The following is a 23,310-nucleotide window of genomic DNA, read 5'->3' on the forward strand; positions in this document are numbered from 1 at the left end:
TTCACAATTCAGTACTGTCTGCAAATGTGACCCATCTGACAAGAAAAGCTTGTCTAAGGTCAGCCAAGGGACAAAATTCTCCAGGATAATCAAGGTTAGCATTCTGTTGGATCAGAGTTTAGCTCACAGCCTGATAGTTCTTGATAGAATTTGTCTCCTATGGACTCATTCATGCAAGGCCATCATTGAGCTGGCAGCAAATCTTCATGCTGTATATTTTTTGTGCACATCACCTAATCCGTGGGTTTGTATATCTAACACTCCAGAAATCTCCTCTGCATTGCCTGGGATGCTCTAAAGGAAAGCTGATAGCTGGCAAAAAGATCTGATGCTATGAGTTCACTGTGCAGCAATCTGGTTTGCTCTCACCAGCAGGAGTCTTAAACTCCTGTAAAATATTTGCAAATACCTTTTTTAGTGATAAGGGTGTAAACAGCGCGCATCACATGCCGGAAAGCTGAAGCTACTCCAGGATGTTAGAGCTGTTTGCAAAATGGAAATATTCTAATGATCCACGCAGATGGTGCCTCCACCAGGAGGCGGTGCTGTCTCTTGATTTGTCTTGTTTTGATATTCTTTTGTCTTGGTATGGGGGGAGGGCTTGGTAGGAAGTTTTGGTCCTGCCTGCCTTTCCTGGAATTGCATGTGTAATGGCCCAATAAATCCTGTGATTTCTATCAGTGAGCATTAAAACTGTTGCCAGCAACTTCAAGATGGGAAAAGCACTTTTTTCTTGAAGAAATTTATAGTCCTGAAAGTGAGATTGGAGTCTGTGAGTGCCTGGCAGGCTTTGAGCTGTTGCTCTCTGTGACTGAGGGGAAAGCAGCTCAGCACCTAGCAGAGTTTTTTGGACGGTAATGCCAAAGCATTTTCCCAGTGTGACTCATGATTCTTGTAGACATTGATGCAAATACACATCTTCCAAGAAAAATTTCAAAATGTTGATTCTCCAGGATTTGAAAACAAAAAATTATTTCCTTGAATTTTTTGTGAAAAATGTTTATAGAAAACTTTACATTTTCAGGTGTGTGTGTGTGTGTCGGGAGGGGGAGGTTGGTTCCTTTTATTTCTCTCCATTTTTTCTTTTTCTTTTTTTTTAAATATTCTCTCCCTCCCTCACCCCCTTTCTTCCTTTTTGATTTTTTTGCCACTAAAAAGGGAGGGGAGGATGAGCCAAAAAACACACAAGTCCCTAATTTTTTTTGTTTAATGGGGGGGGAGATTAATAATTTCACAGACACAAACAAAAAACACTGAGAAATTTTATATTTTGGGGGGAAAATCCATTTTTTCACAAATTATTTTCAAATTCAAATTTTTGACTTTAATAACTCAGTCATAGGTCAGGGGTCTATTACAGGAGTAGGCGGTTGAGTTTCTGTGGCTTGCGTTGTGCAGGAGGTCAGATTAGATGACCGTATTGATGCCTTCTGACCTTAGAGTCTATGAGTCTTTCCCCATATAATTTTCTAGAGAAGATCTTTCAGAAAAACACCCAAACTCCTAGAGCAGTGCCCAAACCAATGAGTTCCTTGAGACCTTGAACCTGATGCTCTGAAGGGCTCTGGACAACTCCCCACTGCTACATAACCTTCCATCTCTCCCTGTTACCCCACCTGACTCAGCTGACATTAGGCCCAGGTGTGGGTGCTGTCAGACTGGCTGTTCCCCCTCAAAAACCCTGTTGGGTGCTGGGTGGAGTCCCAACCTGCCAGCTGCCCTGACAGAGTCTATTTGCAGGGGTGGGGCTGGGCACCCCCAGCACCTCCTGGAATACCAAGCAGGGGAAAGAGGCCTATGGCTTCCCCCCTCAGCATAAGTGAGTAGGGTCTAGTGTAGGGTGAGAGGCGCCTGTCCCACAGAATAAGATGGCTACCATTTTGATTCAGAGGCTGGATCACAACATCGATTGGCCTGAGCCCTGAATTCTCATTTGGTACGTCTCCAGAGCTGAACCCCGGCAGCTCAGTCTGTCTCTACATCTATCTGCCTGTGCTGATGTGCCTGTTGCCAACCTCGGTCGCTTGGGACCCTGGTATTCTTTAGGACCCATCCAGAGACACCAGCAGTTGCGTGGGGCTCTGATGCCCACACTGCTGGTTGCTCCCCAGTAATTCAGGGGGATACGTTGGAAGTGCAGAGGAAGAAATTTGCTGTTGCCTTGCTGGGGTGAGTGAGTGAATGGGAGCAGGACAGGGAGGCGGCAGGGCACGGTTAGTTTCCAAGTGGCCACTCAAGACTTGTTATTGGAATTTGCCATGGTGGCGATAGAAATGTTCCAGACAAGAGTCCCTGTCATCAGGGGCCTGTTGGTTTGTTACATCTCACCAGCTAAACCACGCTAGGATGGAGCAGAACTACAGCATTTGGCAGAAGCATGTTAACTGTGATGTAACTTTATTTTGAAAAAGAATCTAAATGTTTCAAGTTTCAGTTTCAAAACAACTTTTCATTTCAATTTTTAACATTTTTATATTATAATTTTTGAAAAGTCATCTTTTGGGAAAAAAGTTTAGGTTTTATAGAAATGAAACATTGATTGATCCAAAACAATTTTTCAGCACCTGATTTCACACGAAATGTCAAAAAAATTGGTTTCGCTCTGTGTTGGACAGGCGAAAAAATTCCCAAAGTTCTGGTAATTCCAGCTGTGATCATTCCGTTTTGTTGATTGAAATTCCCACAGCGACTTAACTCATAGGTTTCAAGGCCTGAAGCGACTGCTATGATCATCTACTCCAGGGGTGTCAAACTCGCTCGAGGTGACGGGCCAAAATCACAGAACCTGTACTTTGAAGGGGCCATACAATGCTCTCAGCCAAATATTTCAGGCACTCTGCCCATTTTTGACAACGCAGCATCAGTAGTTTTCGGCACTACCACTTCGCTGTGGGGACACTAACATTGCCACTTTGAGAGATTTCTAGGAGGGATACCCGCCGCCGAAAAACTGAGGACGACTTTCCCTTTTCGGCGGCAGGATTCTGGATGGGAAGGTGTTGCCGCTTTAAGACTCTGGCCCCACAAATCTCTTAAAGTGGCAATGCAGACTTTCGGCGGCACCACTACTTACTTTCGGCGGCCGGGATCAAAGAGGTTCGCGGGCCACATAAAAAAGGTTTGCGGGCCAAATGCGGCCCGCGGGCCGTATGTTTGACACCCCTGATCTACTCTACTCTGACCTCTGGCATAGCACATGAAATGAGATCCTTCACTTCCTGTCCTAAATGCATTGCCCAACACAGTTAAGCCATTACTGTACTGGCTAAATTTGTGGTGGATCCATTGATTCCTGAGTGCAGCACTTTGGGATCCTTACTGCGGCCAGTTCATTTGAAATCTAAGTCCTATTTTTGTATGATCTCAGCTCCTGGCCAGGAACATTGATTGATGAGCACAGTCTAGAGGCATTAACACACGTTGTAAACATGAAGAGGCTGGCTTTGTAACACCACTGCCCAAGCTGCCATGTTACAGCTGACTGGTGAGTTGACTGGCTGGAACACACACGGCAGACATCCCAGCATTCTGTCCCATTCAGAGTTTCCCCTTCCTACTATCTCCATTCATATTCATGATGACTAATGCTTTATCGGGTTCACAGCTCCCTTTACAAGACTCTGAAGGGGCCAGTCTTAGGGGGTACAACTCTTACAAAGGGAACAGAGAGACAAGGTGGGTGAGGTAATATCTTTTATTGGACCAACTTCTGTTGGTAAGAGAGACACGCTTTCAAGCTACACCAAGCGCTTCAAGTCTGGAAAAGGCACTCAATGTTACTGCCACATACAAGTTGAAACAGATTGTTTAGCATAAGTTGTTATAATATGTGTTAAGATGCAGACCATGTGCAGAAAAACAAGGTTACTTACCAGTAACTGTTGTTCTTCGAGATGTGTTGCTCATGTCCATTCCTATATAAGTGAATCCACGCCACCGTGCATGGGTTCCTGGAACTTTTTTCCCCTTAGCAGACCCAATAGGGTCAGCTCTGTACCCCCTGGAGTCCCGCACGCATGCCGTGGTATATGAGGCACCGCCGACCCTATGGCCCCTCAGTCCCTTCTTTCTGCCGACTCCGACAGCGGGGACAGAGGGTGGGTGTGGAATGGATATGGGCAACACATCTCGAAGAACAACAGTTACTGGTAAGTAACCTTGTTTTCTCCTTCGAGTGATTGCTCATATCCATTCCAATATAGGTGATTAAAAAGCAATACCTTGGAGGTGGGTAGGAGCTGCCATCAGCAGAGCTCTGCCGCAACCCGCGTCCTCTCTCGCCTCCTGAACGATGGCGTAGTGCGACGTGAAGGTGTGCGACCAGGTGGCAGCTTTGCAGATGTCCGGTCTCGACGGCATTTGCAGGGGCACTCCCCCACTCCCAATGGTTGGGGGAGGCTCCCTGCTTGGAGATGTAGGCCCTGGAGCAAGCTCTACAGGCCGTGGCTGGTGCACCTTCGTACTTGACCCCGCCCATACTGGAGGCACAGGGGAGTGTGTGCGCTCCGAGCACTGCCGCTTTTTCTTCTTTGGCACCGAAGATGCCTCTCTGCGCCAGGTAGACTCCGGTGCCGGTGGTGTGCTCTGCACTGAGGAGACGCTCGGCACCGAGGTGGATCGAGGCAGCTCGGAGGCCAGGCAGAGTGCTGCTTCCATTAGAATGGCTTTTAGCCTAATGTCCCGGTCTTTCTGGGTCCTTGGCTTAAAGGCCTTACCAATTTTACATTTTTTCCTCTGGTGCTGCTCTCCCAGGCACTTGAGACAACGATCATGAGGGTCATTAAGCAGGAAAGCCTTCCTGCAGGAGGCACATGGCTTAAAGCCAGGTGACCTGGGCATGGCTTGGCCACCCTAAGGCTTAGACCCTCGAGGGCTTCTAATCTATTACTAAACTACTCCACTTAACAGGACTTACCACTTAACTAACTATGCAACAACAACAAAATTCAACAAGGGGAATGGTATTTGCAAGAAGCAACCATCACGGGCAGAAAGAAGGAACTGAGGGGCTGTAGGGTCAGCGGTGCCTCATGTACCGCGGTATGTGCACGGGACTTCAGGGGCACCAGAGCCGACCCTATGGGGTATGCCAAGGGGAAAAAGTTCCTGGAACTCATGCACGGTGGCATGCACTCACCTATATTGGAATGGACATGAGCAAGCACTCGAAGGAGAAGAAATCTTTTCTGGACCTCCTTTTCTGGCCTTCAGATGACAACCTCCCCTCCTCCAACCTTGCCAATCTCATCAGAAGCAATCTTCACATGGACCGGGACCCACCAACTCCAAGCACAACTAGATCCTGCCGTGGTAATAGATGCAAAGCATGCAGCCATATCTCCACTAATATAATGATCCATACCCTGCCCCACACACCTTTTCAAGATGTGTGGGTCCCACATGTCTTTTATTACACACCATGTACCTCATCCAGTGCACTGACTGCCCCAGTAACAGCTATGTGGGTGAAAATGGACAATCACTACACTCTCAGATGAACTCACAGAAAACTAATAAAAGACAAAATCCCCATATCACCCATAATTAAACACTATTCACAAAACAATCACTACATAGCCGACCTCTGTGCCCTCGACCTCAAAGGAAACCTGCATAACACCTTCAAAAGATGAGCTTGGGAGCTTAAATTCATAACTTTGCTAGACACTAAAAATCATGATCTTAAACTGTATATCCAATGTCTTTATTATTACAACAATCTGCAACCCACTAAACTGTGCCCCCCTATTTTTTTACTACAGAGGTATTAACCCCACCTTGAATGGTCTCTTACAATAGGTGCTCACTACTTATGCCAAACAATCTGTTCTACCTCGTATTTGGCTGTGATGCTCTGAGTACGTTTCCCAGGCATGAAGAAGAGCTCTGTGGCGCAAAAGTTTGTCTCTTTCCCCAACAGAAGTTTGTCCAATAAAAGATATTCCCTCCCCCACCTGGTCTCTCTAATATCCTGGGATCAGCACCACTACAAACAAAAAAGGGGAAAGATGCATTTCACTGGAGTGGAAGTGACAGCCGGAACAGAAGGAAGCAAAGGTCCCGTTCAGTGAAGGAGGGAAAGGAGGAGCCATAACGCAGAGTTGTGATCCCAGATGTTTGCTAGAAGAGCGAGGCAGTTACAGGAGATTAAATGACCCTGCTGCTCTCAGCTTCTTCAAAGAAAGTAGTCTTTCTTGGTAGCTCTACAGACCTGACATCTTGATCCATTGAAACATTCTCATAATATAAATCAGGAGCAAGTGGTCAAAACTGGCAGCTCAGGGAGCAGTGACTCATTCTCCTCTCTCAGGGGATGCGGCTTGTACATTATTTTCTTTTTCAAATCCTTTTCCACCCCAAGGTGCTAGAGCCCTCGGGGAGAGCTTCTGATAAGGCAGGAGGGGAATTAAACTGGAAACTCTTTGAAACTGGGATCTCACTATAGGAGATCCTTAGGTGCTATGCTAATATAAATAATAATGAAGGACCATTCTTGACATCTCTGCTGAGTTAAACAGTGACAAAGAGACTTGTTTACTAGGAATTGGAGAGACACTTCCCCCGCTCACTTCATATATTGGACAGAGCTAGTCAAATACTATTAATCCGGGAGAGACTCATGGATTGTAATGGACTTTGGATCAGGCCCTTAATGAATAATATTGTTCAGGGAGTCGAACCATTACAAATGTTGGTTCAGTTCTGGTTTGGATTCATCAGTGTTTTCCCAACACTCCAGATTGGTTCCGTTTCAGACACTAACTTAGAATGATGGTTCGCTGATCGGTTCAACCCCTTTGAACCTGCTTGAACTGATTCAGATACATTTCCTGCAGATTAGTGACATGCATGCTTATGCTTGCTTTGCAACTTCTAGCAGAAAAATACAACAGTAAATGTTTCTTTCACTGTAGAAAAATCACTTTATTTTTAAATAAATTATTTGCATGCACTAGTACAACATTCTCCAGAACTGTCAGTCATATTTGACCACTGAGGTGACCAAATGAATTTCAGTCCCAAAAATGCCTTATCTACACTGATTTGTGTAACAGGAAGCAGGAGATGGAGAGGGGAGGGAGGTGGTCTGGGAATTGTAGTTCCCTTTCATGGGCAATCCTCTATGTGAGCATAACAGACAGGAGCACTACCAATCCCAGACCTCCTCTCTTCCCCCCGGTCCCCCATCTCCTCCAATGACTTCCTGGGAAGTGTAGTCTCTGCCCCTCACTCTTTACGGTTGGAGCAGAGAGAGATCCTTTCACACCATCTACGAAAGACCTTCCATCAGCGCCCAAATCTTTTACTGACCCTGTTATTTTGAACCGGTTACTGGTTTTTGGTGGTTTGGGTTCAATGCGACAGAGGTTTACAGTTCGGGTTCAGTTTCAACTTCCTGTTCAAATGATTCACAGGGTGAAATTCTGTCTCCATTGAAGTCAATGGCCAGACTCCTATTGACTTCACTGGTCAAGGATTTCACGATGAGATTTGAAGGCCAGAAAGGATCATATTGATAATCATGCCTGACCTCCTGCATAACACAGGCCATAGAATTTCACCCAGTGATTCCTGTGCCAAGCCCGTAACGTCTAGTTGAGGCAGAGCAGATCTTTTAGAAAGAGATACTCAATCTTCATGTAATGACTTCAAGAAACAAAGAATCCGCCACGTCCCTTGCTAATCTGCTCCAGAGATGAAATACCCTCACCATCACATATTTTCACCTTATTTCTAGTCTGAATTTGTCTGACTGGTTTTTTCATTATTGAACCAATTGAATACTAGCTGTTGGTAATGTACAACAAGCAACTTATCCCTCTCCTAATACAGTATAGGATTAATAGTTCTGTTTTTATTACAATACTGCCAACGTAGTGCTAGGTGCTCTCCAAATGCCTGCTTCGGGAACTCAGTCTGGTCCATGGAGATGGGAATGGGAACAACATAGATAATCTATATATGGGTCAGCTTGATTCCTGTAAGCATCACCAGTCTGTAAGAGGGACGTAACTACTGACAGGACAGGAGTCTTGCAGATGACCTCTGGGAGGTTGTATTGTGCATAAGGGGCTGCATAGAAGCAGATAGAGGGGACAGTGTGAAAATCTGACCCTTGCTTGGATAAGTGTGGGGGCATTGGTGGAACAGAGGGGATGGGGCAATACAAAGAGTGTCAAGGGGGGAGAAGTAGGAAGAGGCCGTTATGTGAAGCTTTGCAGGTGATGAAAAGAAGTTTAAATTTTCCCTCAATAATTGCCCTGTTCTGTTCATTTCCTCTGAAGCACCTGGCATTGGCCACTGTTGGAAGACAGGATACTGGGCTAGATGGGCCATTGGTCTGACGTTCTTATGTTCTCAATTTGATGCAATAACAGATGGGGAGCTAGTGAAGGGATTCAAAGAGGGGCCTTTTGTCCCAGATAATATGATGTGCTTCTCTCCTTTTTAAAGGACCTTTTATTTAAAGGGGAGTGAAGTAGATAATCTTACAGTGGGTTTTTAAATGGTGAAAAATACTGCATTCTAGCATTAAAATCTGCAGGACTGGAAAAAGAATGGTAGATCCCTCCGCCACTCCTCCCTGTGGCACAAATTCTTTAGCTATCTAGCGCAATCCCTGGAACTCTATTTATTTTAAAAGTACAAAGTTCCTAGGTCCTCTTGCTCCTAGGCCAGATTTGCATCAGAGGGTACATCTACTTGCAGCAGCAAGGCCCAGAGTTTGAGTCAGCGGGCTTGGGCTGCAGTGTAAACATCCCAGTTCAGGATGGAGTGTTAGTGAACAATTGGGATCGGATATTAGTGTGTTCAGGACTTGATATCATAGAATCATAGAATATTAGAGTTGGAAGGGACCTCAGGAGGTCATCTAGTCCAACCCCCTGCTCAAAGCAGGACTAACCTCAGCTATATCACCCCAGCCAGGGCTTTGTCAAGCCTCAGCTTAAAAACTTCTAAAGATGGAGATTCCACCACCTCCCTAGGTAACCCATTCCAGTGCTTCACCACCCTCCTAGTGAAAAACTTTTTCCTAATGTCCAACCTAGACCTCCCGCCCTGCAACTTGAGACCGTTGCTCCTTGTTCTATCATCTGCCACCACCAAGAACAGCCTAGCCCCATCCTCCCTGGAACCCCCTTTCAGGTAGTTAAAGGCCGCTATCAAATCCCCCCTCAATCTTCTCTTTTGCAGACTAAACAAGCCCAGTTCCCTCAGCCTCTCCTCATAAGTCCTGTGCTCCAGCCCCCTAATCATTTTTGTTGCCCTGCGCTGGACTTTCTCCAATTTGTCCACATCCTTTTTGTAGTGGGGGGCCCAAAACTGGACACAATATTCTAAATGCAGTCTCACCAATGCCGAATAGAGGGGAATAATCACTTCCCGTGACCTGCTGGCAATGCCCCTCCTAAGCAGCCAAATATGCTATTAGCCTTCTTGACAACCAGGGCACACTGCTGACTCATATCCAGCTTTTTATCCACTGTTACCCCCAGGTCCTTTTCTGCAGAGCTGCTGCCCAGCTCGTCGGTCCCCAGTCTATAGCTGTGCATGGGATTCTTCCTTCCTAAGTGGAGGACTCTGCACTTTTTTTTGTTGAACCTCATTAGATTTCTTTTGGCCCAATCCTCCAGTTTGTTTAGGTCACTCTGTATCCTATCCCTACCTTCCAGGGTATCTACCACTTCCCCCAGCTTAGTGTCGTCCGCAAACTTGGTGAGGGTGCAATCTACCCCGTCCTCCAGATCATTAATAAAGATGTTGAACAAAACCGGCCCCAATAATGTCAATAATGACAGAAAAGCTTTAATTACTACACTTATAAAATGAGCCCCCAAACCAAAAGTCCAGTATATATTAGCTGCAAAAGCAATTTTCCTCACCAATGCAGGCGAGAGGCAGCGGTTTCAGTTCTGGACAGCTTCTCCGAGAGCTTGGATCCGTAGTCCCAGAAGAAAGCTAGGTGAGATGACAGTTCTCTGTCTGGAATGATTTCTCAGTCTTGAAGTGCACTTGCTAGTGGGATTGCTTCCCTCTTTATACTCTTTAAGTTCAGTGTTTTCAAAGCATTTTTGGTAATTACATGAGAGAACAAACGAAATCCAAACAAAAAATATCATTTTTAAAAAAGGTTCAGATTTCTCAATAACATTTTTCCTTTTGGGGTGGTTTTTTTTCTTTCTTTCAAATTTCTCTCTCTTCCTTCTTCCTTCACTTTTTCTGGAGTAGACCAGATAAAAAAATAAATAAATGAAGGGTGGGGGAGAAGGGAATAAAAGAAAGGGGGAAAACAATGAAGCAACCAAAAATTTTTTTGACAATTTTAGGGAAAAAACCCTAAAAATAGATAAGCTTTTGTGGTGAAAAATTTCAAATAAACAAATAAACAAGAACTCATCCTTCTGAAACCCGCAGACAAAAAATGGTTACCTGTTATCAATTCTGTTGTTGATTGTTCTGCCACAACCTTCAGGTTTGTCAAGGAAATGTCCAGCTGAAAGGTTTTGTTCCAAATACAGTCAGGACAATAGTGCAGAGCTGTGCGAGCACCGCCGTTCTGTCCGAGATGGTAGGCAGCGAAAAGTGTCATGTGGGTTTGTGGAGCTTTAAAAGAAGATATGAACATTATGGGATGGAGAAAGTTACATGATGGGAACTTGACCCCTTGCTCCCAGCCCCCTTGCACAATTTTTCAGCCCACAATGCATTGCAAAAGTTCCTCACAAGGCATTGTTCTGGAGGGTGGCGTGTGACACACTGGGATACCTACCTGTGGTGTACTGCACTTCGTGTTGACAAAAGCATACCTGGTGAGCGCATGCTCAAGCAGCCATATGCCTGCACATGAGCAAGTTACTAACACGGGTGGCTTTAGGCCAACGTGACTGGAGCTGACCAAAGTTTGCAGTGTGCTTATGGCCACAGGGTCCAAAGCAGTTCAATTGTGAGTGCTCACCATTCTGTGCTCTCCCGCTAATGGACTATTACGTAACCCAGCTCCATCACACTCGCTGGCAAGGAGATCCTGGTGTTTGGTCCCCAATACACAAATATGTGACTTGTTGTTAGGGTTCCCCCCATTTAGTGGTGTGATAAGTCAGGGCCTCATTATGTGACTGCTTGTGAAATGAATCCTTCGCTAGATCAACATCCCTATTACATTGTCCTGGCATTTAGCTTCCCCCATCTATTTCCCTCTCCTCTCCCCTTCCCTTTTCCTGTGAGCTCTTTCTAGAGTTCCTTCCTTTCGCTCCCTCTCTTTTCTCCCCCAGGTCATTCCATTTGATTCCATCATCTCTTACCTCTTCTCCAGGGCCGTTCGCTTCTTCCTCCCACTGGAGAGACCAGGACCTCGCTCCATCCTCCCACTGCAAGCTAGCAATAGCAGCTAGGTAGCTCTATGTCCCTGTATTTCTCGCTCCTTCACTCACTCTATCTGAACTGTTCTGGCCCTACACTTGGTTTTGCTGCCAAACGGCAGGAATTCAGTCAATGGCATGTTATCCTGCAGTACCTTATGGGGCAATCTAAATCCTCGTGTCACATGGTGGGAAGTAGGTGACAGGCAGGGTATGCAAGCAGAATTTTCCTGCCAGAACCTAGGTTACCTGCAAGTCTCCTTGTCAGCTCCCGCTTTACACACATGTTGCGTTGTGAGAGGGGCGGGCGGGTCTGTGGGGTCATCCTCCCCCACCCCCGCACCCAGCTGCGTTACCAAGCAGCACACATACATCCTCGCTGAGCTGCCATCTCTCCTTCCAGAGCAGGCCCAGAGGCAGAAGAGGTGTGAGAAGGCAGCATGAGGAGACAACATCCTGGGGTTCTAGGAAGTGGGGAGTTGGGTCCCAGGGGCTGGAGTCCCAGCAGGACCTACTGCAGCCCCGCGCCAGGGCTCTGACAGCTTCACCGTTCCTCCTCCACCTCCGAGGATAGGCCCCAGGTGACGGGGACCTCTCTCCTCTCCCCACTAGAGAGACGAGGACTGACCAGGTCCTCCTCTCCCTCCCCCTCCACTAGAGAGAGACTGGACTGGCCAGGACAATTCCTATCCCTCCCCTCCCACTGGAAAGACTAAACTGTGAATTTGTAGTAGCATCCTATGCTCAAGGGGTGAGTGGGGGGCTGGACCCTCTACTCCCCCCTTCATTGCTGCCCTGGTGGCAGAATGGGGCCTGCTCAGAGAGCAGGAGTAGGACATGATTACTACAGGGATGGGAGCAGTAACCTAGCCACACCCTGCCTTTTATGTGCTGGTTCTAAGGACGTAGCCTGTCTCACTGTGTCATGTTTTGACCAGACCTTTTTCCCTTCTAGCATAACGCTCAGAAAATCATTAGGTGCCCAAATCAGAGAGAAAATTCCAGGCAAAATATAGGACAGGCCTAGTTCTAATTTTAATTAGAGGAACAAATTGCACATTAAATTAAACTTGATCGTCATGAAAATTTCCCACTGCATGTAGATCCTGCTAGGAATCTGGGAAAAGGTTTTTATTTGAATTCTCTCATCTTCTGTCTTTAATTTAAAAAGTCAAGATTTCCATGTAATTGCCATTGCACTGCTAGAGAGTTCAGGGAACACTTGGAAAGCCCTCCTGTGGCTAATTGAAGCTTCAGAAATGTCATGCCTGTAAGCACCTCTCTCTGCCCTAGACTTTCAAGATATTTAGCACCAATTCTGTGGTAGCATGAAATTTTTTCATGCAAATTTTTCATCTTTTTCATTCTCAGTGTCAAATGGATCATTACCTGTTCAACACTTACTTACTTTTATCTTCCCCAAATCCTCAGTATTTAATGAAAATAAAGCACTTTTGTTGAAGAGGCCAAGCCTTGTATACAGTATCCTGTAATTGTTATGAAAGGTTTTTTGCATCTAGGTTGCTAAGAATCATGAAATACCCTCTATTTAAAGTAAATAGCATTCTCAGTCAATTTTCTACTCTTAATTCTCCTGTGCATTCAATCTAGTTCTGTCATATGCAGGGAAGAATGGGAGAGCGCTGCTGTAGGTTAAAATCTGTAAATTGGGAGAGGTCCTTGCTCTGGATTGTGTGGCTCTAGGGAAGGAAGATCAGGAACCTCTCTTCTTCCTATTTCATAACACAAGAACAAGGGGGACATCAATAAAATTAAAAGGGGGAAAATTGAAAACAAAAGGGAATATTTTTTCATGCAATGCATGATTAGATTGTGGAACTCACTGCCACAAGATGCTGTTCAGGCTAAGAACTTAACGAGATTCAAAAAGGGATACTTATATGGATAAGAATACTCAGAATTATTGTAATTAATTATGACAATTTTTTGCAGGGATTTTGACACTTCTGCTTTAGAACTTAAACCAGTCTGTATCAGAGACCATGATGAGACCTAATGTGAGACCTAATTTCTATTCGCTTTGTTCATTGATGCAATTCTTGATGTGCTGCTCACAGTTTAAATTAAGAGTACATGTATAAATAGCTGTTGAATGATGAATAGATGTTATAAGCCTGTTACAGGAGTTGAGCAGTTTGTGTTTTAGATGATTATAAGAAAACCAATAGAAATTGCTGTCGCTGGTTATACAAAACCTACTGACCTGCTGGACTTTGTAACAATTGATTAACTATTCATTAAAACACGTAGTAATTGTTGTAAGAAGTGAGAGCTTAAGGCCTGTAAAACAGGCTAAGGCCTAAATGGAAAAAGCCGAGTGAACAGAAGTATAAGGGGTCACTCAAGTTAACTGAAACTGGTACAGGAAAGTGCTGATACTGCAAGATTGTAAGACTGCCAAAATATTACTAAAATATGTAGCAGATATAGGAGGTACCAAGATACTAACTCTCTGAAATGACACTTTTATGGATAGAAATGATACATGGAGTGGTGTTGCCCAAATCAGCCAATCAATGGAAAAAGGTGGTATTAGACTATGTCAAGAGGGTGGCAACTACCTACGTCAAAGGGGGCAGAACAAAAGTGTATGTAATAGTGTATAAAAGAGGGTGTCAGAGGGAATACCGGCGTCCGGTCTAGGGGATAACGGAAAGTCCCGCCGTTGGGCCGAGACCATTGTAACGCCGCCTATGCGAAACTGACCCAGAGATACTCTAAGTCATTTCTCATTGTGCCACACGCAATAAACCTGGCCTGGGTGCCTTCGTTGCTCAGCTAATCTGTGGTCATGTCGACTCATTCGATCATGAGAGCCATCTCAGTTTCCTGATCAGAGCTGGGACAGCATCTACACAGGGACACATGCACGCAGCCTACACTGATAAACATCGGTGACCAACACACCGATTACCACAGTAATCTTTTATGAAACTTTTATACGCTATTTGTAATTGTACCCTTGCTATAAAGTGTGATAGATTTGTTCGTTATTCTAAAGGGAAAAGAAAAACAGAAAGAAAGTTCTAAATCAAGACAGACCCAGATAGAAAGAGAACAGTTCGGTAACAGTAAATTCTAGGCGGAAAGAAAATACAGGAAACTGGCCAGCCAGTTGGGGCAGTTCTTGGCACCCTGACTTGTCTGCTCTAGGGCTAAAATATTAGGTCTTTCTGGATATGTCTACATTGCACCTGGCAGCATGGGTAGTCAGACTCATGCTAGCTTAGTTCAAGCTAAAAATAGTGATGTGGTCATAGCCGCTCTGGTGGAGGCATTGGATGGCCGTCCAACTCCAAGCCTGCCTGATACCCAGGTCTGAGCTAAGGTGGGAGACCGAGTCTCTGCCCAAGCTGCAGTGTCCACACGGCTATTTTTACTGATCTGGCTTGAGGAAAGGTAGTCCACCCGGGCTGGGAGCTTCACACCCAGCTGCACCGTAGACATACACCAAGGGGCCAAGGGAAACAGGACACACTTGAGGCCTGATTCCCATTTACACGAAGGTCACTTTGCATCACTTAGCAGCATAAAGAGACTTAAAGTGGGCTGGTGACCTTTCTTCCACCTTCAGGAAGGTGTCAGAAGAGCAGGAAGTGGCTTTAGTGTGAGTATAGGCGCTTAGGATTTACTGGGTCCCTTTCCTAGGATCTCTGATGTCTAGGGTACATAAGAATGGCCATACTGGGTCAGACCAATGGTCCGTCTAGCCCAGTATCCTGTCCTTCAACAGGGCTGGTGCCAGATACTTCAGAGAGAATGATCAGAACAGGACAATTATGGAGTGATCCCTCCACTGTCGCCCAGTCCCAGCATCTGGCAGTCAGAGGTTTAGGGTCCCCCAGAGCATGGGGTTACGTCCCTGACCATCTTGGCTAATAGCCACTGATGGACCTCTACTCCATGAACTTATCTAATTATTTTTTAACACAGTTATAGGTTTGGTCTTCACAGCATCCCCTGGCACTGCGTTCCAGACAATGACTGTGCATTTTGTGAAGAAATTCTTCCTTTTATTTGTTTTAAACCTGTTTCCTATTAGTTTCATTGGGTGACCCCTCGTTCTTGTGGTATGTGAAGAGGTAAATAATGCTCCCCTATTCACTTTCTCCACACCAGTCATGATTTTATAGACCTCTATCATATTCCCCCTTCACTCGTCTCTTTTCTAAGATGAACAGTACCAGACTTTTTAATCTCTCCTCATATGGAAGCTGATCCACACCCTTATCATTTTTCTTCCCCTTCTCTGTACTTTTACCAATAATAATATACCTTTTTTGAGCTGGGATGACCGAAACTGCATACAGTTTTCAAGGTGTGGGCATACCATGGATTTATATAATGGCACTGCAATGTTTTCTGTCATATCTATCCCTTTCCTAACATTCTGGTAACTTTTTTGACAGCTGCTGCACATTGAGTGGCTGTTTTCAGAGAACTATCCACGATGACACCAAGATCTCTTTCTTGAGTGGTATCAGCTAATTTAGACCCCATCATTCTATATGTATAGTTGGGATTATGTTTTCCAATGTGCATAACTTTGACCAACAAAATGGCAGATGAAATTCAATGTTAATAAATGCAGTTACCCAGTTTAGTGAGATCGCTTTGTAACTCTTTGCAGTCTGCTTTGACTTTATCTATTTTGAATAATTTTGTATTATCTGCAAACTTTACCACCTCACTGTTTACCTCTATTTCCAGATCATTTATGAATATGTTGAACAGCACTGGTCCCAGTGTAGATCCTTGGGGGGACCTCACTATTTACTTCTCTCCACTGTGAAAACTCACCATTTATTTCTACCCATTTGTTTCCTATATTTTAGCCAGTTACCGATTTAGTAAAGGACCTTCCCTCTTATCCCAGGATGCCTACTTTGCTTAAGAGTCTTTGGTGAGGGACCTTGTCAAAGGCTTTCTGAAAGTCAAAGTTCACTATATGCACAGCATCACCCCTGTCTACATGTTTGTTGATCACCTCAGAATTCGAATAGATTTGTGGGGCATGATTTCCCTTTACAAAAGTTGTGGTGACTCTTCCCCAATATAATGTGTTCATCTATGTGTCTGATAATTCTGTTCTTTACTGTAGTTTCAACCACTGTGACTGATACTGATTGCCGGGATTGCCTCTGGAATTTTTTTAAAAAAATCAGCGTTACATTAGCTGCCCTACAGTCCTCTGGTATTGAAGCTGTAGGTTACTGAAGCTATAGGTTACATACCACAGTTAGTGGTTCTGCAATGTCATACTTGAGTTTCTTCAGAATTCTATACCATCTGTCCTGGTGACTTATTACTGTTTAATGTAATTTAAAAGTGGAAACTAGATCAAATTACAAAGGATGATTTAAAAAAACCAACATCACAAGTGCATCCAGTGAAGACGTATACCGGCAGGAGAGTGCTTTAATCACTCCACCTCCATAAGAGGCGGAAGCTATCTCAGTGGGAGCGCGTCTCCCGCTGACATAGTGCTGGTGTGGACAGCGCTTAGATTGCTGTAACTTCCATTGCTTAGGGGGGTGTCTTTTTCACACCCCTGAGTGATGTAAGTTAGATCTCCTTAAGCGATAGTGTAGACCTGTCCATAAAGGGTAACAAGAAAATATTCTACAAATATATTAGAAGCAAGAGAAAGACCAAGGGCAGGATAGGCCCTTTACTAAATGAGGGGGGAAGACAATAACAGAAAATGTGGAAATGGAAGTGCTAAATGGCTTTTTTGTTTCAATTTTCACCAAAAAGGTTAGGAGCAATTGGACATCTAATATAGTGAATGCCAGTGATAATGAGGTCGGATCTGAGGCTAAAATAGGGAAAGAACAAGTTAAAAATTTCTTAGACAAGTCAGAAGTCTTCAGGTTGCCATGGCCTGATGAAATACATCCTAAAATACTCTAGGAGCTGAGGGAGGAGATATCTGAGCCTTTAGCGATTATCTTTGAAAACTTATGGAAGAGGGCAAATATAGTGCCAATCTATAAAAAGCGGAATAAGGACAACCCAGGGAATTACAGACCAGTCAGCTTAACTTCAGTACCTGGAAAGATAAAGGAGCAAATAATCAAGGAATCAATTTGCAAACACCTAGAAGAGAAGGTGATAAGTAACAGTCAGCATGGATTTGTCAAGAACAAATAATATCAAACCTTTCTCTGACAGGGCAACAAGCCTTGTGGATGGGGGGAAGCAGTAGTGATATACTTTGACTTTAGTAAGGCTTTTGATCCTGTCTCGCTTGATCTTGTCATAAATTAACTAGGGAAATGCAACCCAGATGGAGTTACTATAAGGTGGGTGTATAATTGGTTGGAAAACCATTCCCAGAGAGTAGCTGTCAGTGGTTCACAGTCAAGTTGAAAGGGCATATTGAGTGGGGTTCTGCAGGGATCAAGTCTGGGTCTGGTTCTGTTCAATATTTTCATCTAGGATTTAGATAAAGGCATAGAGAGTACACTTATAAAGTTTGCAGATGATGCCAACCTGGGAGGGGTCACAAGTGCTTTGGAGGATAGGATAGGATGAAAATTCAAAATGATCTGGAAAAATGGTGTGAAGTACATAGGATGAAATTCAATAAGGACAAATGCAAAGTACTCCAATTTTGAAGGGAAACAAGGTTACTTACCAGTAACTGATGTTCTACGAGATGTGTTGCTCATGTCCATTCCACTATAGGTGTGTGCACGACTCCAGACACGGCTACCAGAACTTTTTTCCCCTTAGCAGATCTGGTGCCTCCTGGAGTCCCATGCACATGCTGCGGTATATGAGGCACTGCCGGCCCAATGCCCCCTCAGTCCCTTCTTTCTGCCAACTCCAGAGGCGGGGATAGGGGGTGGGCTGTGGAATGGACATGAGCAACATATCTTGAAGAACATCAGTTACTGGTAAGTAACCTTGTTTTCTTCTTCGAGTGATTGCTCATGTCCATTCCACTATAGGTGACTAACAAGCAGTACCTTGGAGGTGGGCCGAAGTTAGCGGTGAGCTGCCTGCAGCCCAGCTCTGCTGAAGCCCACTACTTCCTGCACCTTGGACAGAGGTGTGGTGGGACGTGAAGGTATGTACCGCCAACCTGGCAGCTGCTTTGTAGATGCCCCGCCCTAGCATTTCCACTAGGAAGGCTGTGGATGGAGCTTGAGCTCTGTTGGGTGAGCTATGGCATCCAGAAGCGGCACCTTCACCTGCTCATGGCCGAACGCAATGCAGGAAATTATTCACAAGGAAATTGCAGCGGCCGGAGACTGGTGAAGCTTTCATCCAGTCAGAAGCTACGAGGAAGAGCTGCGGCGCTCTCCGGAATGGGTTTGTACCTCTGATGTAGAAGCCAGGGCTCCACTCGCATTTTAGTGAGTGCTGTCTTCTGCTCTCCTCTGAACCGTGTGGTTCGGGGAAACCTGGGGAGAATATATGATTGGTCCAATGAGCCTGGGCAACCACCTTGGGCCGGGGGGCCCAATGTGGTCTCACTGAACCTTATCTTATAGACTACAGTATGAGGGAGGAGCTCTGGGGTCACAGCCCTGATCCTGAAGACCTTTCTTGCCGAGGTAATTACCCCCAGGGAGGTCTCCTTCCTGGAAGGCTAGAGTAGAGGGCATGACGCCCTGTGTTCGGGGGGGAGGGGAGGAGAGACGTGGGCCGGGAAGGACCAGGTCGAGATCCCAGGGAAGCACTGGGTCACGGGCCCACAGATAGAGCCTCCCACCCCCTTTAGGGACCAAACCGCCCTCTGATGGGAGGACTGCAGTCTCCCTTCCAGTAGCTGATATGGCTGCTAGGTGAGGCTTCAGGGAGGCCACAGTTGGTCCCTGGAGCTTTAGCTGCGGCAAGTATTTCCCAGATCGCCTCCCCTGGTGAAAGGCCAGGTAGAGTATCTCGGGACTGCTCCTGTCAGGCAACAGCCACTTCCACTTAACCCGGTATACGGCCTGCATGGAGGGTTTCCTGCTACCCATAGGTACACACTGGGCTTGTTCTGAGCAGCTCGCTTATCGCCTCTCGGCCACCGATCTATCACCCCTGAGGTGTCGGGGATCCAGATCTGGGCACCACAGGTGACCGTAATCCTGGGAGCTGGAATCGCGCTGACTCGGAGGCTCCCGAGGTGGGCAATCGAGAAATCCAGCAGCATGTTGAACCCGTGCTGGTGTGACCAGCCGGAACAATTGGGATGGCATCTGATTAGCCCTTCCTAGTTGAGCAGGACTGTATGCAGAAGGGAAGGGTGGGAGAGCAAATATAAAGGTCTCTGATTGCTACAGAGGAATGGCATTGGTGAGCATCCCTGCCCCTTACCATGGAGGGAGCAGCACCATGGACACTTCATGCTGCAGGCCGATACAGACTGATTCCCTTTGGGGAAACCCCCCTCCAGATGGTCATAGATGCACTTAGTAGGTGAGGTGAGTAGTGGTGAGGAAGAGCGACCACTTGGCGCTGTCCACCTCGCCATTCCTCATGCCTGGGAGGTGATCACCATCAGGTCCCAAGGACCGATAGGTTCCCTTCATAAGGCTGATGAATGGGCTCCCGCCACCTGTTGGTCAAGTACATGGTCGCTACACTGACCGACAGCACCTTTACCTCTCTGCTTTCGATAAAGCGGAGGGACCTTCCGCAAGCCCTGCGAGCATTTCACGGGTCTTCTCATCGGTGTGCTGATGCCTGTCCTTCCGTGGCCAGACGCCTTGTAAGCCGAGGTGAGCGCTGATACGGCACTGTACTCTTTGCTTGAGGTGGCCGCTATCAGAGTAACTGAAGGAGCCTGTTCCTTGAACAGAATGCCTCTTTACACATCCCGAGGTGTCGTTCACCAGACTCAGGAGGCTAGGGCTCGCTGCTGGCAGGTTATCATTTATTTATTTATTTATTTATTGGGAGGGGGAAGGGAAGGATTGTAGCCCCTATGTGTATGAGCTGCCTGCTCAGACTGTATCCCGGGGCCGGGACTGAAGCGGCCTAAGCGTCAGGCTAGCTATCCTCACCGCATAGGTGCAAGGCACCCTGTGCCCTATCCGCTGTTAGCAACCTTTGGCTATTGTCGTAGGGCGTTTGTATATGTGGCCCATCCTGAGGAAGTCTGTCCCACAGCAGGGCTGGGGCAAGAAGGTCTGGTCCGGGAAGCAACTGGTCACGCCTATGCATTCCATAGTCTTCACCTGAGTTAACACGAGCTTTGTGCGTTTACCGGCAGGACCCTGCCATTCGCAAGAGACACCTGACCAACTCACCCTGCTTCAGGTTTGGGACCTGGGCCTGTCTGGGCGGACCTAGCCCTGTCAAGCGTGCAGCTACCCCTGCCAGGCCTTCAGTAAACACTGTCGGCTAAGTAACTGACCATGGAGTAAGCTGTAAAGCATTATAGGGAGTCACCCTTACGAAGTGGAGGAACCTTTGAGGATGTGTGTCCCTGACATCCAGGGCAGTATACGGGGCTCCTGTTCCCACTACTGGAGCTGGGGGGACCATGTGAGACTTGAGCCCCTTGTTTGGTATCTGTGCGATGACATAGGTCTGTCACCATTCTCAAATTCCCCTTCTTTTTTTGGGGGGGGGGAGGGGATAAGGGAGTACCTTGAGTAGGACCTCTTCTGCCATCGCCTGCAGGACCTCTCCCACTGCTCCTGGCTGAGGCGGCATCAACCTCTTGGATGTGGAATTACCACTGAGAGGGAGGAAGGGGAATGCATCGAGGGCTGGGGGAGGATACAACTGGGGGCCCTAGCTCACCAAGCTATCTCAGGGGCCCAATGGGCCGAAGGCCTTCTGGCTCACCCAAGCCTAAAGGAGGGTATAGGCTAGGGTGCTGCCCTTACGTTCACCAGCAGAAGGGCCTTTCCAATTGCCCAATAGCCAAGAGGACCTTTACTGAGGGCCTAAGGAGCCAGTCAGGGTGGATGGTATCTCGTAGACCCCCTGACTCTGTCCCCTTGCCCATAGGTCACGAGACGGCCGTGGCTGGCACCTCTGCTGCTGCTGTCCCTGGAGACCTGCCTGACACCTGAAGGTCTGTGGCGCATAGTGGCCCAGGGAACAGAGCGTGGTCTAGGAGTCCCTGAGACCATGCAGCTCTGCCTCTGTGCGAACGAAGAGAAGGCTGACCTGTCCACGGAAGAGCCCCTGATGGGCCGCTGGACCTTTTTGGGATAGCCCAGGATTCCAGTCACTAACCTCCGGGCATGCCAATGGCGGAGGGAATGGCTCTGCCCACCGAATAGGCAGCAACTGAGGGTGGCAGAAGCGCTGTTCTAGCTTCCGAGGTACCCTGATCTGCAATGGCCTCTACAGGCTCAGCGTCTGCTGCTGGGCAGAGCCTCAACAAAGTGGATCACAGAGTCTCCCGAGGGGCTCACCTTCCACTTGCTGGTAGTGCTATTGAATAAAGTTTTCCCAAACAAGTCTGGCTTGCCGTTGTCCTTGTTGTCCGGAGTAGAGCCCATCTGCCCTGCCTATCCCTGTGGCTGGTGGCAACCACTACCCAGGACCCGGTGCAGGGTGGTGAACAGTATTTCAATCCCCTGGCTGGGCATAATACTTTCCAAGGCTCATTTAGGCATTGGGATACGGAGGAGAGGGTTTTGCCACGAGACCCTCACTATGTTGGGCGCCCCTCTGTAGGCCAGGGTAGTACCACTCTGTGGAGCCCCTTGGTAGCATATTAAAGGTTGTCTGATGCCCCTTTTGCTCCTTTGCCTCCAGCCCCCAGGTGGAGGCCACCTCCTGAACAGTTCCCGGTGTGCCCTAGGAACAATCAGGGCTCGGGAGCGTTCTTCATCAGGCAGGGAGGAGGGTAGGGGCTGCAGGCCACAGCCCCTCTTCCTGCTGACAGGCAGTCCCCACAGAAGTCACTGCCCATGGGGCCAAGCTGTCGTCCGAGGGCGTGTGGTGTCCTTGTAATTGAGGCGCTGACTGCATCCCTGAAGGGTTGGTGGACCATGGTCCCGTCCTCCCTCGGGAAACCCCTTGGGCCCCCATACAGCCATTGGGGTGACCATTGCCTTTGAGGCCATCTGCCTGGGGTTCTAGCACCTTTGTTGATGGTTGCTCCCCCAGGTACTGCATCCCCCAAGGGACACTGAGGCATCATTGACAGACCACTACCGGAGCTGCCCAAAGACTCTTACTGTGCAGTACCATTGCTCCAGAGAGTGACCCCTTGGCGACGACCACCTTGACTACCAGGTTCATCATGGATGCCGCAGCCAGAGCAGGTTTATGGACCACACTCCGGCAAGCTGGGGTGATCCGAGCATCATCCCTGCACTGAGGACTTTTTGCACTCTGCTTGCATCTCAGCGCTGAGTCAAGCTCCAACGACCAGCTCTGCCTGGCCTTGGTGCAGGGTGAACTCCTCAGTGCCAAGTCTGTCTCCGGCCACTGAGTTTGGTGCAGCCTCGGTACAAGGGCGAAACCTTGGTGCCGAGGCTGTCTCCGGCATCCGGGCTTGCCTCGGTGCAGGGCGACCTCTTTGGTGCTGAGTCGATCTCCGGCATCTGGGTTCTGCACCGCCCGGCTCCTCGGTACCGAGATTGTCTCCGGTGACCAGGATCAGTGCCGCGTACTTGCTGGCAACTCTTCGGTGCCGGAGCGGTGGGATGGACCTCACCCAGTGCCGGAGGTCAAGACTGGTGTTAGGTGGGCGACTTCACTCTCCGCCTCGATGCAGGTCAGTCCGGCGACTGCGACCTGGGATGACTTCTAGGGGAGTGTTCCTGCTCTACCCTAGGAAACCATTCTGCAGGAGATCTTCCTCCCCATACTGGGGATCTCCTGAGCCATTCAAAGGGTCCTAACGCAGGCTTCCCCTTAATGCCAGCCCCTTCTCTCTCGTAGCGATATGGGTGGCGATGGCTTTTGCAAGGCCAACAAGGCTCTTGCCGCCCTTCGGCCACTGAAGTCCATGGTGCTGGTA

General features: G+C 47.4%; 1 long non-coding RNA gene across 1 annotated transcript in view; it reads left to right on the forward strand.

The window, feature by feature from the left end:
- LOC137142979 (uncharacterized) overlaps nt 1–21,797 on the forward strand; it is a 64,753-nt gene extending 42,956 nt beyond the window's left edge. The window contains exon 2 of the long non-coding RNA XR_010917066.1: nt 21,339–21,797. This is a non-coding gene — a long non-coding RNA (uncharacterized lncRNA). The remainder of the gene's footprint in view (nt 1–21,338) is intronic.
- The last annotated feature ends 1,513 nt before the right edge of the window (nt 21,798–23,310 follow it).

This window comes from Emydura macquarii, unplaced genomic scaffold (genome assembly GCF_026122565.2).
Source record: "Emydura macquarii macquarii isolate MOO-44397 ecotype Brisbane River unplaced genomic scaffold, CSIRO-AGI_Emac_v2 contig_3287, whole genome shotgun sequence".
In the NCBI taxonomy this organism is placed as follows: Eukaryota; Metazoa; Chordata; order Testudines; family Chelidae; genus Emydura; species Emydura macquarii.